Here is an 18,916-nt window from a genome sequence, read left to right as displayed (position 1 = left end):
ATAAACCAAAGATTGAGCCACTGTAGTCGTACGGACTATTTTAACGATGTCTTTCATAACTTTTGGGCCGGCCAGTTTAGATCCCTTAAGAAGCCTATGGAGGAGTGATCCAGCTCTCAGTTTTAATCAAAAATATCTTAATTTGTGTTCTGGAAGTCTTACAGGGTTGGAACAACATGAAGGTTACTGATAGAATTTTTCACTTTGGGGTGAACTAACCCTTTAAACTAACCCTTTTTAACCCTTTTTTCTTTTTTTACTAATGTTAGTTAGGGTAGTATTAAGTTCTTTGTGTTATTTAAATAGGTGATGAGAATTGTTGCTATAAAAATCGTAAATCGTTGCGTATGTAAAACACAAATGACAAGATCATGAAATCGATATTGTGATCATAGAAACTCAGATATAACTTAAACAGCTTTATGATTTGTTGAAATCCCTGAATGTGCAACCCACCCTTTTTCTTCAGAGATTTCATCTGATACAGCTCCAGTAATGTGATATCTGCATGTGTTTTTATTATGCTAGATTTTACCAGTGAACATTAGGGAGAGAGATTATTCTCTAGCACACAGTGTAAACAGACAGAAATGGCACATTATCTGTCTGCTTGTTGGAGGAGAGAGTTTTTTCTATTTATGATTTTTTTTTTTTGTCACTGTCAAGATGTGTTTTTCAGTTGATCACTCATTTTGACTAGACCATTATCTGTCAGATAGCCATGTTGTCTAGACCAAATATGCATTTAACAATTGTGAAGTAGGACCACTGTCACTTAGCCTAATTACTTTTGTCCATTAGACCAATGCTTGGATAAAGAAGTGCCAGGCTATATAATAGGGTACTTGCACTCAGTATAGGGAATGGGGAATCTCGTCTTACTAAGTTAAGAATCACAGTATCTGTTCTCTGAGAGTAAAAGGGCCAAGCACATCAGTCACGTGGCATCAGGACAGAGGAATAATGTTTCTTGCTGAAGGCTAGAGAGCATGGCGTCAGATCTTTCAAGGATCAGACTGGTTCAAATTTTTGACATTTGTGAAATTGTATTTGTAGTTTTGTAGTGAAGGTGTGGTCACATTAGCAACATTTTGATGACATTTCACAGGCAAAACATTTCCACTGTCTATTGTCAATAGTGTAGCAATGTAGGAAGCACAGCTCATCTGCACTGGGAACATTTTTTAGTCTCTTTTCACTAGGGCTGGGTACCGAGTTCAGTACTTTTTAGGTACCGACCAAATTGCCTCGGTACTACCGAGTATCGGAAAACGACATCTTGTTTGGGACCAGATTTCGATACTTAAGGGGTTAACTCGTCAACGTCAGTGAGCCAATACAAACAATAGTTTACACGGTTACGCCGAGAGACGTGGCTCACATGAAGTGTGCAGCGTCCCAACCCCCATAGATGCTCGTGAAGCGTCAAGCGTCCCAACCCCCTGAAGATGATGTTGAAAAGATCTAAAATGTGGCTACATTTCTCGAGGCTCGATGCCAACAGCGTGCAATGCAATATTTGTGGCAAAATATTTGCTGCAAAGTCCGGTACCACAAGTAATATGACAAAGCACTTGACAGTGTAGTATGTAATCTTGGATCTGGATTTCATAAAATTTGTATCGACAAAAGTATCGTTCAGGAACCGGTATCGAAATCAAGGTATCGGCATCGGTACCGAAATTGTTTGAATGATACCCAGCCCTACTGTTCACATGATTTGAATGACTTTATCCCTCCGTATGAATGTTTTAGTTTAAGGTTTCTATAAGCTAGTGTGCTTCAAAACAATGACAATGTTGTCATTTAGAAGATATAAGCATTCAAAACCCTCTCACTTTTCCCACTATGGCTCAATAATTTTAATGACATCATGCTGCACTTCAGCTTCTCATCAGATTTTATGTCCAATCAAATGCTCTCTAGAATGTGAAGTGTCCCGCCCCCTACATTATAAATCGACGCTAAAGCAGTGGCTGATATTGGTCAGTTGTTCATAATGGCACATAATGCACTATATAGGAGCCAGTGAACGATCCAGACAGTGTAAATATGCTTTCCATTGGGGCGAAAGTAGTCTGGTTTCATGTTAGTGTCACGCAAACCACCGCCGGGCGCACACAGTCTGCTCCGCTGCAGAGACGCTACAGCATTGAGCGGATCATATGCGCGAGTTGGCACAGACCAGACAAAACGTATCGGACTCAGACCCGCTTGAATTCTACACAGAATGACATATTTTAAAGGGGTGATGAACTGAGAAATAAAATTTTCCTTGAGCTTTTGACATCTAAAAGGTCATCATATTATAAGAATATCCTGTAAGTTTCAGAACTGAAAACGGACTCCTTGTTAGTCCAATAAAAGCTTTTATTTACACCAGTCTCTGAAAACGTCTCCTTTTGAAAAGTGAGAAACTATGACGTCGAAGGGGTTAAAACACCACCCCCGCAGAAGAAGATCAACACCTACTTCACCACGGCCGGTTTAGCCCCGCCCACCGATTCGCGCATTACACGCATAGCTAAGTAGCTAACATACATGCCTACCTCGTGATGACAAACCGGATCGATCTAACGAGCAATACAGAATATTGTGGAAGAAGACAGTTGCTGAATAAGCTTCCTCTGGATTCCAATAGGACTGCATGGATAAACTTTATTTTTAATGACGTTCCAGCTGATGAGGTAAAACATCGTCGTTTGTTCGCTTCATTTCACTGAGGATTGTTTTGTAAACAAGACTGGATTTGCAGACTGATTAAGAGTAAAGAACGGTGCTGTGCCGTCTATATTGGATCTGACAGGAATTGTGCAACACACGGACTCTGGGTTGAATGTATGGGCGAATCCGGTTGCCATTTGACAACATTGGACGTTTTCCCCCACGCACACCGACGAGTGAGTTAAACTCATTATAATATGCAAAACTGTTATCCACTCACAGCAGTGGGCGTTTATTTCCAAGTCTTCAGTGCGACACGCCCATAAAAACCGACCGTTTTTCAGGAAGGTTCACAACTTGGGTACAAAATAGCCTATTACTTATTCATTTTGATGTTTTTAAATGCAAAAACCAAGCGAACGTCTTAAGTTGACCTCAGACAACAATATAATAAAATTTTAAAAGCCAGTTCATGACCCCTTTAAAGCGATGGAGGAGATTAGGAGAAACGGTTATGACAGACCCATCATTAGAAACGGCGCTGATGAGTAGAAGAGAAAACACCACCAATATAAATGACACACTTTTCAAACTACACTTTTTCAGCATGATTATGTTCACTGTTTTGCTTTAGTAACAGTTTTATATTAAATCTAAAAGGGGAATCTGGCTGTCAAATGCAGCTTTCCCAAGCTCAATGGCTCTGACATAGTTGTGATGTAAATGAAACGGTATTGGCTATTTAAAAAAAAAAAGGTGAGGAGCTGCTCAATATTTCCCACCCTTTCAGTGGAAATTATCAGCACACTGAATAATGATGCGTGTTTCAAGGCACTTCAGTGTAGAGCCAGGCTGATATATCGGCAGGCCGATATTATCGGCCGATATTAGGCATTTTCCAAACTATCGTATGGCCGATAAATTAATATTTCAAAAATAAAATTAAAACGGACGAAACACGCTTGAACCATGTCTTGAGAGTTGGAGTTGTATAGTTTGTCCACCAGAGGGCACTCTACACCATCCCTGTTGGGCAACACTCGTTGACTTACGTTGACATACATACATACATTGCTTGAATATTAAAAGATCATCCCCATCAGTTCTCTTAACTCAAATAAGCATGACAAAATTTGTGACCATCATGTCCAGTTTTGCTGCTTTTAAATAAGCCGAGAGTGAAGCGGAATTAGCTAGTAATAGTTACGTTCCGTTGTTACAGTGTAGTTGACTGACTATCCTTTTAACTTTTGACAATGTGACTGAAGTATTTCTTTAATGGCGCGTGACAGTTATAGCAATGAGACATATCATCTCTCCTTGGCCTGTTATATGATAATGTACAATTTGCAGTATGACGTTATCCATTGCTAAATTATGGCTCATCATAGACTAGCTAACCACAAAACTAGCTAATGCAACTCTCATGAGTCTGTTCTGTTGTGACAACCTTCAAAATCCTTTATCGGTCAGGCTCTACTTCAGTGGGCCTTTAAAGTCCCTGTAAAGTCAAAATTGGGTATGTGTTCTGAGTTTGTCACATGACAGAAAAATGTCTAATTAGCCACCCAGCCAAATTTGAATGATAAAAAAATCCGGCTAAGTAAATAAAATAAGCTATCAAAATCTTGAAAAAATTAGCAGATTCTCTGCTGTCAACCGCTCGATGCATGTCTGCTGGCTGCGCTGAAACCACTCCCACTCGCGGGAAAGCTGCAGACGGTGACATTAGATGATACTGCTTTCGGGACAGGGAGATGAAGGCCGAGGCGGGAGATAGTCGGTTCGGCCCCATTCACCAGTAACAGCGGATTATCAGTGAATCCCAGTTGTCTCTGACGGAGGTTTATAAAACTATCCGTGTAAAATGACTACAGAGGCGGGTTTTAGCAGTGATCCTCAGTTCTCCATCAAGGTGGCTCTTTACATAATGAATCCACCTCTTCTTGATGTGATAATTTTTTGAAAAATGAAATAAGGACACTTGACGAAGGCATAGCTAGTTAGCTAGCAAACTAGTCTGTAGTAACTAATAGTACTGACAGTAGCTCACGATTGAACGGTGATCTGATGCGAATGTGCTATATTGTAAGGGGAGGGGCCAGCCTTTAAGGATTTAAGGAATTTTAAGGATTTTGGTAATCGACATATTTTCATAATTAACTAGTCTTCGTTTCTCTGAATGATTAGCTTTTCTGTCAATTTTCTTTCAGTCTGACAGTTATTGTTGAAAGGTGGTGAAATATTTAACAAAATGTGTGTTTTTTTTTTTTCGTTACTGTATATTATGATTGAAATCATGAAATGAAAAATGTTACATTTTTGAATAATTTTTTTCATGGACTGATTACCTCTGACAGCACACTTGCCCTCATTTATCAATCTTGCGTAGAAACGGGTGTATATTTTGGTGTAAGATTATGCTTACACTCCTCTCACTGCCTGATTTATGAAGATGTGCGTACCTTTGAAATCCAGGTGTACACAATGCCTGCCCTTGATAAATCCCGCGGCCGAAAACGATCGTCATTAGAATAACACGCCCCTAAATATTCAAGTCTCCGCTTCCCCCACGCCCTTATTTTACGCCATGGACACACGGAAGACGGCAAAGAAGAGAAACTTCTCCGACGTGGAGCCGAAATGACCTATCACAATGCATTATCTTACAGCACGTCTTTTGAAATTAGCATTCAATTTCGAATCACGTCACATGTATAATAGTGATGATGATGATGTGATGTGAAGTACCATTCATTCACATTAATAATTGCATGACAATTTGTAATAGTATTCTTTCTATTATTATGATTTGCATTAATGATGCTTATTGTTATTTAGAAGAAGGATGTCGTTATTATTATTTCTATTATTATTATCATTTAAAAGAAGAAGAATGTATTTTTTATTATTTTGTCAGTCTGAATTATTTTTTTGGTAATTGAAAGCCTTTCATTAGGCTACCGAACCCAGTCCGTGCGAACCTGCCGGGGATAATCCTGAAACGTCAGGGTAAAGTGGGCTCGCAACTGAAGGAATATATGCTTACAAATCAAATGCTTTGGTAAAGTCACACAAATTAAACATTGAAGTTTTGTGGTGTTAGGAATTTTTCTGCGCATTTCCTCACTAACTCAAAACGTGCGTACACCACCTCCTGAGCTGGTGTAGGATTCGAGCGTGCCGTACGCCAACGTCCGTATTGATAAATCTCAAACTCACCGTGGTTTTGAGTGTACGCGAGGTGTACGCTGGAAATGTGGTGTACGCACTTTTGATAAATGAGGGCCACTGAGTGCAGCACCATATGTGGGACATGCTAGCCAGGGATCAAATGGGTTTTCCTTCTTTTTTTTTATCTTTAGCTGATCACATGCCTAGTGGTGCTTTAATGGCTGCTCTGATGATACTTTAAAGGGTATAGATTTAGAGATGCAACTTATTGGAGAGATGCTAAGCTGAAAAGTCTCTCTAAGAAGTTGTCTTTTATGTATCACCTTAAGTTTTAACCACAAACAAATTCTACAGCTAAAGCAAAAATAGGTTTAAAGTCGAATCAAGGGTGTAAAATTCTGCTCTTGGAAGGACGCCATCCAACAAAGTTTTATTCTAACCCTAATTAAATGCACTTGAACTGGCTAAACAAGGTCTTCAGTATTACTAGAAACTGTCAGACTTGTGTGTTAGAGCAAGGTTAAACTAAACTCTGCAGGAAGGTGTTCTTCCAGCACAGGTTTAGTTTATCCATGATAAAATAGTTGGCACATCTAGTTCTAGATTCTGCTCAAGTAATCTATAACCTATGATTTCTAACATGATTTCTATAAGGATCTCCCAGTCACGTGACCCCTAGCCGTGTGTCAGTCATTTTGACGGAATACATCCCTCAGCTACTCATGCCCCGTCCACACTACTGCGTTTTCGTTTAAAACGAGAATTAAAAGGAGAATTAAAACAAATACAATCTCAGCCACACCGGCGTTTTATCTGCATATTAGAAATGATCTTCGTCCACATTAAAACGACTGAAAACGCCGATCACGTGACCATTCACCAACTCTGGGCATGCGCGTGCCAGGCAAATCAGGCAAGGATACGCCATGACTGATGACACCCAATCATAGAGCCGAGCGTGGGCCTCTGCGTCAGCGTTTCTGAAGTCCTCCGTTTTGTTCCGTCTACACTAAAACGCCCTCCGGAGATTCAAAACGAAAAACGGATTCGCAAATCAAAAGCATTGTCTTTGCTTGTGAGGAAAATTCGGAATCAAAATGACTGTTTATTACTAGGGTTGGGAACCGAGAACCGGTTCTTTTCCAGAACCGGTTGTGTTTTTGAAAAAATACCGCAACCGTGCAAAATTCCTAAGTTTCGGTTCCGAAAACGGTTCTGATGCCGATGCGATATCATCATGTGGGCGAAGTGCTGGGAGTAGAAGACGCCGTCTTATTCCTAAATGACAAAAACTTCACCACTGAAGTTGCGATTTGCTCTCACACGCGCTGCATTTGTCACACACAGACACACGCACGCTGCGCGCGCCCCGACCGCCGAGTCACTCTCTAGCCTACATTCAAATCTGTTTGCGCTGAGAGAGAGAGAGAGCAGTTGTCGATATGAAACTGCTTTACAATCACACAGTCTCAATATTTATTTGTTTCACATATTCAAATGATTTCCGTTACAGAATTAGTGAGATTATAGTTTGAGTAAACATTAACGGTAGTGGTCAAAACAGATGCAGTCCGTATATTTTTTGTGTTCAGAATTTACAAAATATATACAATGAGCGAGTGCATCATAATGTTTTTTTTTCAAACCGTGTTTTTGTCTTATCTTGAATCACTACGTAAAGCCTGTAATAAGCGTTAATACTCGGACTTCTTTAGACTGGCTGGCGGATCGCAGCTGCTGCGGAGTAGCCCAATGCCTGCGTGACTCGTCATGGACATAAACAGAGAGAAGTAGCTCCGGCAACAATGTTCTTCCGCAAGACGCATGCAGTTCTGTTTATTAACTGCTAGAGCGCCGATTTATCCAGTAATGAAATAACTAAGTAAAGTCTTTATGAATCAATCATTCAAACCGTTTTAAAAAATAATCTGTTCTACACACATATGTGTGTTAAAGCATATACTATTCCTTCTGAGAGGGTATTCTTCACTGTTGGAGATACAATAAAGGAGAGGTCTAAATTATTATAGAGAATGCAGAATTTTTTAATTTCCTTTATATATAATTTTTTTTTGCAAAGATTGCTTAATAATATTTTGAGTTTGTTTACATTACCAGTCTGTTAAACTAATTTGTCATGTACTATAAGAAATAAACACAAAAAGGATTGTGGATTTTTCTCTTACTAATATTTTTAATTGAATGGGAACCGGAACCGGAATCGTTTGGCGGAACCGGAACCGGAAAATTTCTCACGATTCCCAACCCTATTTATTACACCCAAGAACAGAACACCACAGTCACTTAGACACCATTCTGCTCCAGCGTATCAACAATGACCAACTATGATGACAGCTCGCTCAGGGCGAATGTGTGTTGAAACACTGCTGTCAATCAACAATCGTGGGAGGGACGTCCGATTTAGTGATGGCACAAAATCGAACGGCTCGATTTGAGGCAGGGGAAAACATATAATGAGGAAAACAAAAACACTGGATAGATTTTTATCATTATATGATGGTTGTGTACAGGCATTTCCGACACACATTTCACTATAATCAACTTGAAAAAGTGCATGTACCATTATATGACCCCTTTAAGAAAATAACAAACCCTGCACCATTGTGGAGTATCACTAGTGCCACCGCACCATCACAGCTCATTCACAGGCTAACAGCCAATATTCTGACATGATTGTTTATTTTGTTTAGTCTGTAAAATAATATGTATGTCAACAGCATCTCTTTATCTTGAAAAATCCAGGGCAGCTGTATTTCTCCTGCTTTCCTGCACCCAACACCAACTCATGGTCTGGAAAAAAAAAACAATATATTCTGTGAGCGGCTTCCTTAAACAGAATAGTGATTTGACTTATCGTGCTCCAAGATCCAGTATCTTCCTCAGGCTAATCCAAATGGCTCAGTTCCCTAGTAAACAAGGTATCTGATTGAGATCGGCTATAGTTTAGTATTTCCCCAGTGCAAAATCATTGCAAGCATTAGCATGTGCATGAAATGGAGTGTGAACACGGGTCGTATATTTCCAATCAAGTGTTCATGTGTTGGTATAACGCAGAAAATCAATAATCTTTAGTCAGTAAGCTGCCAGATTCTAATTCTGACAGTCAAGTCAACTCCTAAAGCTTTTATGCTAATGTTTTTATTTAAGAGTACAGTTGTGCAACTTTATTCTGATGTCGCTATACATAGGGTTCACTAGTTCAATCATGTATCATAATTCACTCCCATGTGCACCTAATTTTAATAAATAAAAACCACCAATTTAACTCTTAAATACAAGCAAAACTTGCAAGGTGTCATTTTCAGTTTTTTGTTGCAGCGAACACTCTTTGATATAATTTCACACGTTGTGTCTAATTAGTTGCAATAATTATGTCCTCGGCTCTCTTTTGTGGCCTTTGTTTGCTTCTCTGGCCTCTCGACCATTGTGCCTCCGCAGACTCTTTTTCCCTCCGACAAGCAGTTTTTAGCGCATGCAACCTTATCGTTGTTTTGCCTCCATTGACCTTCATCAGTCCCACACGTCTCTTCTGACGGTCTCAGATGACCCAATTAAACTCTTTCTCTCATTCTGCTCCACCGCTCTCACCGGGCTCGAGTCCGGACCGCTAAAAGGGTGAGAGTCAAGGTTCAGGAAAGGGCATCTCCATGGTGAAATGATGCTGCATGAGAAAAATATGCTGTAATGATAGTCTAGCCAGAAAGTAAATGGAGACGCTGTCATACGCATCGGCCTGACCGTTGTAAATGGGTGGTAGTAACAGACTTTGATAGAGGAATCCTTTTAGACATGTTTCTAATCAATCCAGATCCCACAGCGCGGGGATGAGAGAGAACATTCTCTAATGTTGCCAAGACACTTGTGATTGTCTTAGAGAAAATGTGTTTAAAATGTAAGTTTCACAATAATTATTTTGAGAATTCACCCAGTGGATAAAAACAGTTTTATATTCCATTTGTAGCACTGTACATTCGAAGGAGTCGTTTTGTTGTATTTAATTCACTGATCAGAATGTAACCAAAACATTTGACAGCAGAATTGCTTAGTTTGTGTGCAAACTAATTAACATTTTTTACAAAGAAATACTATAGACCTGTCAGTTCACAACTGTGGATTCTTCCTGTGAAGCCATGACGTCATTTTAAAGAGCCATAGATGATCTCAAGTTGTGCTGGGCGGTTTGACCAAAAATTTATATCACTTTTTTTTTTTTTTTCAAAATTAAGCCGGTTATCCGGTTTATGTTTTTTTTTTCCATGCATCAGATGTTCAAAGCATTTTCTACTTGTTAAGAGAGGAATTACTGCAATAAATTGACTTATGCTACGTTCACACCGGACGCGAATAGGGCGTCAGGCGCGAATGATTTCAATATTAAGTCAATGCAAAGACGCTTTACGCGCGTGAAAAATTCCTGCGGCGCGAATGAGGCGTGGAGCGCGGCGCGGAAGACGCGAATACGCCTCATTCGCGCGTCCGGTTGGCGCGAATGGCGCGAATTGAGCGTTGTGCATTCACGCGTTTGACGCGAATTCGCGTCTGCCGCCCGAGTTGAAAAATCTGAACTTTGGCGTGAATTCGCGCCCCGTTAACCAATCAGGAGCCTAGCTGCTTGCTCACGTGGTGAAGTGTCTGGATGCTTCAGTAAATTATTTTGTTAATATGACTAAATGCATGGTGGGATTATGCACAACAAAGCAAATGTTTCATCACTTAAAACATTATTTCTATATAGGAGACATGTTCATTTTGTATTGAATGTTATTCATTCCATATCTAGAAATAGTATTATGTTGTAAAGACAATCAACATATGTGCATAAATTCATGTCTGGACGTGAGAGAGAGAAAAAAATCACAGGACAGGTTAATAACTTTTGAAGGCTGGCTCTATTTATCATCAAAACAAAAATAAATGACAGCTATATTAGATGGATGAGGGCGAGGGTGATCCTCGCTCAGATGCGGGACAACAGGTCATCAAACTGGGCGCGTGACAGGCGGAAGTACCGCTGACAGCGGCCGTCATCCAGCGCAGCTCTTGGAGCGAGCAAATGGTGAAACTCGCCAAACGGTTCGGCTTCGAAGGGTCCGGTGGACACAAATATACGTCGACGATGATCCCCACGCCGCTGTTCTGCTTTCCAGAGTAAATACAGAGCGGTAACTCTTGATGAATGCTCGGTCGACATAAAAACAATGGCCGCCAACGGATTTTGATTGTGATGCGCGTCACGCCCGTAAATTTCGCTTCAAACTTTACGCGCGCCAGTTTCGCTCTTGAAACACGAATTTGACGCGCGATTCGCGTCCGGTGTGAACGTAGCATTAGGATGGTCTATTTTATTGTCATTAGTTAATATTGTAGAATAAAATAGCGTCCAGTGTAACCTAAAATTGTTATTTCTTAACGTTCTAATAACATTCTTATAACCAAGCAAGAACGTTAATACAATGTCTTCTTACAACATTCAGAAATAACGTTTTCATAACTTAATGGGAACGTTATGAAAACGTTACCTATAACCTAAAATTGTTAGCAGGGGAAGAGGAGAGATTCACGATTGGACTGAACACGCTTTAAGTGCACGATTCTCTGAGCGAGCCCAGAGAAAATAGACCTAGTCTTACAAGAGCAGCGTGTATCTGAGAGCGCACGCGCGAGCAGAGATTCGTGCTCGCGCATTATATAAATGTACTTTTGCACTACAATAGTGCGCTCTCGACATTTGACAGGAAAATGACGCCATAGTTCTGCAGCATCCCAGTACCCACAAATGGCTGATTAGATAGGCCTACAGTATTGGGCCAACATTTTTAATGGTCTTATACAGAAAATACTGTAACTGAACTATAAAGTAACTGAATAGCCTTTACCTTTGTTTTCTTTAAATGTTTAAACTTTTAAACAGCTTTCTACTGGAAGAAGCATCAATGTTGTTTCACTCAATGTTAATGGCTTCAAACATTCATGATAGTTAAAAAATGTCCCAGTTTGTTTCAGTTTTATGTTAGACCAGATATTCACTATAGGGTTCAAATCTGGACTCTGACTAGGCCAAAACATGAGCTTGATGGACTTGTTCTCAAGACACTTCTTGGTTGTCTTTTGGCCTGGAGAATTGTCTTGTTGAAAAATATCATCTATAATTTAAGATAATTTTCATTTGTGGGAAGCAAGCCATTCTGTAATGTTCTCCTGTACAAAGCATTAAATGACTTTCACTTTTCACAGTGAAGTAGGTCACCAAAACCAGCAGAAAAAAAAACTGTTTCACACGACACCTTTCTCTATACTTCACTGTGGTAGAGCGGCATTTATTATTGTATTTCTCAGCAAATTTTCGGAGCACTCTGGAGCATCACCATGCAACTTGTGTTTCATTGTGATTCATTACTCCACACACAACTTCCTATATTTTGCCAAAAATTGTTTTCTGTCTTTGATGTTTTTTGAGATAGCAATGCCTTTTTTAACCCACTGGGGTTGGCAATCACGCCGGTGTAATTCTAATATTAAACAAATACTCTCTGTTTAAGTAATTCGTATGAAACCAACACTGTTTCTTCAGCTTGTGTTGATTAGCACTAACCCACACACGCACAAGCTGTTCAAATTCAAATGATCCACGTGTAGGAACGCAAACGCCCTTATCACCTTTAAATAAAGAATCCGCGAGTTCAGCCTTGCTCTGCTTTTCATTGTGCTGTGCTGTTTACCTTGGATTTACCTCAGAATAATTAGAAGAACACGATTTGAGTATGAGAATGTTTAATGTTATAATGATAATAATAAAAATATTGTCTAATAATATTTTTTCAGTACAACAAAAGATGTGGAAATCACTCAATGCTCTTGACTGAATAGCTTTTGTAACTTTAATGATTAATCTTTATTTAATACAGTGAACGTTATATACAGTGTTATTTTACATTTGATTACTGTATTTAATTTCTGTACCTTAAAACTACTTTTAAATGCTTAAATAATTTGAAAAGCACTGTTTATTTTATTTAAATTTTTGCTCTTTGTATTTTTCTGCTGTTGCTTATAGTTTGATTATTAGGGGCCCAGCATTAAATGTGCACTTATTGTTCCCGTTCTTCTTATTATTCTTCCATTTCTCTTGCTGCTGCTTCTTCTGACAGGGCGTCTATGGCAGCCTAACGAACCGTTTACGGGAAAGTTTTTTTTTTTTGGTTCGACATTCTGATATAGAACAGTCCCAACATTAAATACACCAATTTTGGTGTCTCTCTAACTCATTGCCTCTAGTGCCACCACCTGTCCAAAGTTTTACTCAAATGATGTTAATATCTTTTGAATCGCAAGGCCTATCAACAAAATTATTTTTTCCCTCCGATTCCTTAGCTTATGACGATGCGATCGCAACCTATGACGTCATTTTCCATGATAAAAATATGTACGCCATTTTGTCCAAAAAACCTACTTTTGCAAACTAGTCCTAGACGGTTTGTCCGATTTTCACCATAATTGCACCAGATCATCTCTGGGAAGTGCTGACAAAAATGGAATGAAACCTCATGTGATTTGGCAAAGGCAGGGTTTTTCCTTGGTCAAAAGTGTTTTTTTGTGGTGGCTGACAGACATGGTCATTTTCTCACACACACACACTAAAAATTACCATACCCACGTATTCTGCGAGCCGAATGTTGACAATAAATGTAAAATAAATGCAATAAAACAATTATTTTGATTTCTCAAATTATGTATGATCTCTTACCATGGTGTGTTTCTTTTGTTCCTCATTGTTTAGCCTACTCATGATTGCTAATTATTATTATTATTATTATTTTTTTCGACCCCCTTTTCTTCCGGACTGTGGCTGTTGTAGGTTATAGTTATCAGACGCACATTACCTGTCATCATCACTGTCATCCTTTCTTGCCCTCTTTGCAAAAAAAAAGCTGCTTTTTTCAATGGTTTTATAGCTTTTTAAGATCCTTCTTTGCTAAGCCTGATAATTATTTTGGTATATTATAATGTCAATATTAAATTTTATTCTAAATAATAGTCTAATTTTCTACCATATACAATATAATAAAATTAGCAGCTAGCTAACGACAACTTGCTGTGTGCTTTCTGTTTTCACCTCAATCCAGTCTAAACTAAATTATTTTATGGGTAATTTAATTTACTACACATTGTCAATATAAATAACCTGAAAATACTGTGGATTTTTAAGGCTAAATCTGACTGACTACTTTTGCTAAATGGGGTAAGCATACTTAGAACACCTCTGAAATGAGAAAGGTGAGTAAATGATTTGTTACGCACCAAACCGCGACATCTCGTGAGTTCAGTGTTGGACAGATCAGTTGTTTGAACCGATTCATTCTAATGAATGGTGAAAAGGAGTCATTAGGTAGTGAATTGGACATTAGCGGACGTGGATACGTTGTGTGCCAATCCCGGCTGTTAGGACATCGCACAAGATTAGTCAACACAGAAACACTGTAAAAAATCACTGAATAGGATTTTTTTTTATGTCAGCTGTGAAATACTTGTCAGAGAAGAGGTGACTAAGATTTTTTTTATTATTTTTTTTAGCATAACTCACACCTAGTAGTAATTCTGAAAAAAAAAATGTATCTGTTCAAAAATTACAATACAGAAAAATACATGAGGTGAACTGGGCCTTTATCTTTTTTTGCCGTCGTTGCACATTTTTCTCAACTAATCATAGGTTCTGTATTAAATTCAGGGTTGTTTTTCTGAAGCTGCGGTCCTGGGGCCTCATGTATAAAACAGCGCAGATTTCTTCCTTAAAGTGTGCGTACGAACAAAAGTTTTCAGATTTATAAAACCATACGTACGCCAGAACCTGCGCAAAATTCACTTTATAAATCCCAGTCAGCGGAAGAATGCGCGCACGTGCGTCTCCTCCCCGAAATAACCATATATGGAGATTACAACGCCTAGTTTTACTATGCATATCCTCATCCGCATATCATTTGCATATGATTATTCATCCACGTGATACCATGTTTAACGGTAAGACGTTAGTTAAATATGAAATGCGGATGTGCCGTCACATTATTACAAACATATATTTTTTTAGTAGCCTATTTTTTTTAGTAGCCTTGTTTTTGAATAAATAAATCAAATAGTGTTAAATACATTTCAGAGAAAGATTTTCTCAATCTTTTCCACTGGCCAAATAGTATTTTTAATTGATTTAATTGATACATTTAACTCCAGCTCACCATCAGTGTCGCCAAAACACATACTCTTGTAAAAGAGTGCGTACGCACCGCCAAGAGCACACTTACGGTGCGCACTTATTTACGCCAAGTTTATTTTTTTATAAATCCCGATATGTGTGTGGAAAAATGCGTACGCATATTTCTATGCCCATTTTGTGCGTAGTACGCAACGTTTATACATCAGGGGCCGCCCCTGAAGTCTCACAAAAATTGTGCACAGCATGTCAACAAATGGCAAGGAATTAGGAATAGAGGTTGTTTTTGCAAAGATTTGCTATGCCTTCATTTTTCAAACAACTTCCAGATCGAAGAAGAATTGCAGGATGTGAAAATTACCAATGCACTTCTAGCATGCAGACAGATTTTTGTTCGTCACAGATATCTAAGGCCGCATTTACACTGTAGGTCTTTATGTCCAGTTCAGATTTGTTGACTATCGGATTTGTTTTTTTATATGGTATATGGTAGACACAAATGCATGTATCTGATTCACATCCAATTTACTTCCACATGAATGAGGCCTGAAACTGATCCGAGAATATCGGAATTAATGTGCTTTTTTCCTGCTTACACGTGTGGGTCATTTCTGATCTGTGGTCTTTTATTTATTTATTATTTTTACAGCATTATTGTTGATGGGATGATGTACCCACAGATATTGAAATAGCATTGTTTTTATTGTATCTTCTGCATTTGGGGGAAGAAAAAAAACATGGAAATCATCAAAACATGATTTATTTATTGACCCCTCATTTCACCAAGTTAACAGTTTGTGTTCTGTGTTTTCTTTCTGTCCAGACTGTAGAGACTCCTCCGCTGCTAGGTTCACATCGGAGCAAGAACTGATCACATGGTAAGCCAAGAAATAGCTTTCTTGTTCTTTACTTTTTGGTCAACAACAAGGCACCTTGAGTCCCGCACACACGTGGTCTCAGGATCATTGACGAGCTGTAATTGAATCATGGGATGCCTGAAGGTTAACTCTGACAGTGATTCCTATATTTCATGTCTAAAATAACCGAAATGTCTCCACTGTTTGTGGAAAAGTCATTTAGTTAAGCACAGCGATATTGTACCAAATACTATACAGTTATAGCAGTATAAGCAGTTATAACACAGTATACGGTGCCATGTACTTTGCTGTTTAAATAGTACCAGTTGATATTTCCACTTTCTAACATTTAGATTATCTTTGCCATCATTTAACGCTAATTTAAATTCAGTCTTTAAAAACAATAATAATTTAATGATAATAATCATTAGCAAATCTCAAAATTATTTAATAACAAAATCAAATTTAATAAAATATACATTTTCTAAATGTTTTGTATTTTATTTTTTATTTATCATTTAATTGACTTATTTAAAGTAACATTTAAACAACTGATTTCAGTTTTCAGTATTTATTTTAAATCTTAAGTAATATTTAAACTGATAAATAAAAGTAACAGTGATTTTCAGGTTATTTAGATATCTAACAGTAGTTTTCAGGTACAGAAATTAAATACAGTAATCAAATGTAAAACAATATTGCATATAATCTTCACTGTATAAATTAAATAAAGATGACTAATTGTTAAAGTTACAAAAGCTATTCAGTCAAACTTTAATTTTTCTCAAATTTAGCTTTTAAAAATATTGATTTTAGTGTTGAAAACGGTATGGAATCATCATGAAGATATGTCTGGGCTATTTGTGCATCGTTAATTACTGTTTATTTATATTGTTTCAGAAATCTTCTACTTGGTATGTGTTTCCTTAACAATATGATTTTGGAGCTTTCCATGTATAGTTTGAGAAATAATTATGCTAATTAATGCGAGTTCTTGAGCTAACTGAGTGCTTGTCACTTAAGGGTCAGCAGTTTTGACTGCCTTTTTTAAAGCTGATTTTTTTTTAAACCTGTAATTTAGTCTGGTAGTGTCAGTCCAACCTGTCAAATCAGGACCCCTTCAAGTCAGGACCACCCCTTCCCCCTAAACCCTTCACAAGAGTTGCAGTTGTCTGTTGACTATTCTCTGGGTAATTCCTCTTCAACAGGGTGTATTGTTTTAGGGATCAAGGTGCATGAGTTTGAGCACTTTCAAAACCAAGCTGCATTCTGAACTGTATTCTGAGCAGGATGGACTCAAATAAGTTCAACCAATGTACGCTAAAGCAAGTTTGGAAGTGTAATAGTTTATTCTTTTGGTCTTATTATGGTTCATTATGAAATCACTAAATTCTATGTTGAACCGCAATAAATGCTATGAGAGTGGCTAGTCTTGAGGTGGAGATTGGTTTGTCTCTAAGCTGTTGGAGAACGGATGAAAAAAGAGGCCTCTAATAAGCCTCTTAACTTCTGTATTTGTTTCAGGACTTTTACAACATGATGGACTAAGAAAAAATACTTTTGGACTGGCAGTGTGGATGATTCACAAGGCTTTTGCGTAGTATCATACCCATTTTTGGACATATTTGTCATGTGGTTCTCAGACGTTTATCTGAAAATATCTGAAAAGTAATGAAAGTCAAGCTTTGTGCTTTCAAAGCAAAGATTATGCATCTGTTTCGAGTTGTGAATGTGCAGCGTAGGATTGGAGCCAGAGGAGTTTGCTTTATTGTAGCCTGCATCCATCTTGTAATCAATGTCCACAATTTCAGGATTTGGGCTGTTCAACAATATTCAATTTCTATGTTTTGGCTTTGGGCAAAAAAGTACCCTGCATGGTTACTGCACCAGCTTTAGAAATCAAAACAAAGTTAGGCTTATCGGTGTCTGGGATGTTTCAACTGTTTAATCCTTTAGAGGTTTGACCATGAAAAGGGCACCTAGTTGATGCTTTAAGACTCACTGCCTTTATAAAAACAAAGCCTCATTTACTTTCTTTCACAGTTTGTTAAGTGAGAATTGTGACAATACTTAAAGGGATACTCCACCCAAAAATGTCATTCTGTCATCATTTACTCGCCTTTAGGTTGTTGCAAACCTGTATGAGTTTCTTTCTTTAGCTGAACACAAAGGATGATATTTTGAAGAATGATTGAAACTTTGGCACCATTGACTTCCACAGTATTTTTTTTTTCTACTATGGTAGTCAATCTTCCTTTGTTTTCAGCAGAAGAAAGAAACTCATACAGATTTGCAACAACTTGAGGCTAAGTAAATGATGACAGAATTTAAATTTTTGGGTGGAGTATCCCATTAACATGATTAAAACGCAGATACAATGCTTATTGCTGAATCCAGAACTGGCACTTAACAAGAAAACATCAACAAAACAATGTAAACCAAGTGCTGCTTTCAAGTAAAAAAAAAAAATGTTGTAGGAACTGCAAAAATGTAATGAAATGGGCCTGTAATACCTATTAATGTAGTGTTTTTATACAAGTCTGATGTATTTATTATAGAGCTAAATGGTTAGTTCAATGGTTAGTGAAAATTCTGTCATCATTTTCTCACCCTCATGTTGTTCCAAACCCGTTAGACTTTCGTTCATCTTCAAAACACAAATTGATTTTGAAAAGATATATTTTTTTTTCTTGTGATATGCTTCTAAATGAAATCTGAAGGATTTCTGTCTCTCCATTGACAGTGTCCACGCCGCTACCACTTAACTATAATTTGGCTGGTTTTGGGTTCTGTTGTCCAACGTGACTGATCGGGATGTGTTTTAACAGTTTTATATTTGACATGCAGTCTTAACATGGCTCATGGCATGAGAGTCAAAAACAGCTCAAGATGCAACACATCTGCCAAAAGAGAGGTTCACACTAACAGCGATTCACCGTGCCAACGCAACCGGATTTCATTCATTTTCAATGAGAGCTGGCAATTTCCAGGGGGAACA

The 18,916-nt window shown here is 38.1% G+C and overlaps 1 protein-coding gene across 3 annotated transcripts in view; it reads left to right on the top strand.

The window, feature by feature from the left end:
• tbl1xr1a (TBL1X/Y related 1a) overlaps positions 1–18,916 on the top strand; it is an 80,604-nt gene that overhangs the window by 32,140 nt on the left and 29,548 nt on the right. For all 3 annotated transcript variants that reach the window (XM_089124915.1, XM_089124916.1, XM_089124917.1), the window contains exon 2: positions 15,885–15,939. The gene's annotated coding sequence lies outside the window, so the exon portion shown is untranslated. The remainder of the gene's footprint in view (positions 1–15,884; positions 15,940–18,916) is intronic.

The sequence above is a fragment of the Pimephales promelas genome, chromosome 21, assembly GCF_988280905.1.
Source record: "Pimephales promelas chromosome 21, fPimPro1.hap1.1, whole genome shotgun sequence".
Taxonomy (NCBI): Eukaryota; Metazoa; Chordata; class Actinopteri; order Cypriniformes; family Leuciscidae; genus Pimephales; species Pimephales promelas.
This window is presented reverse-complemented; position numbering and strand designations above follow the sequence as displayed.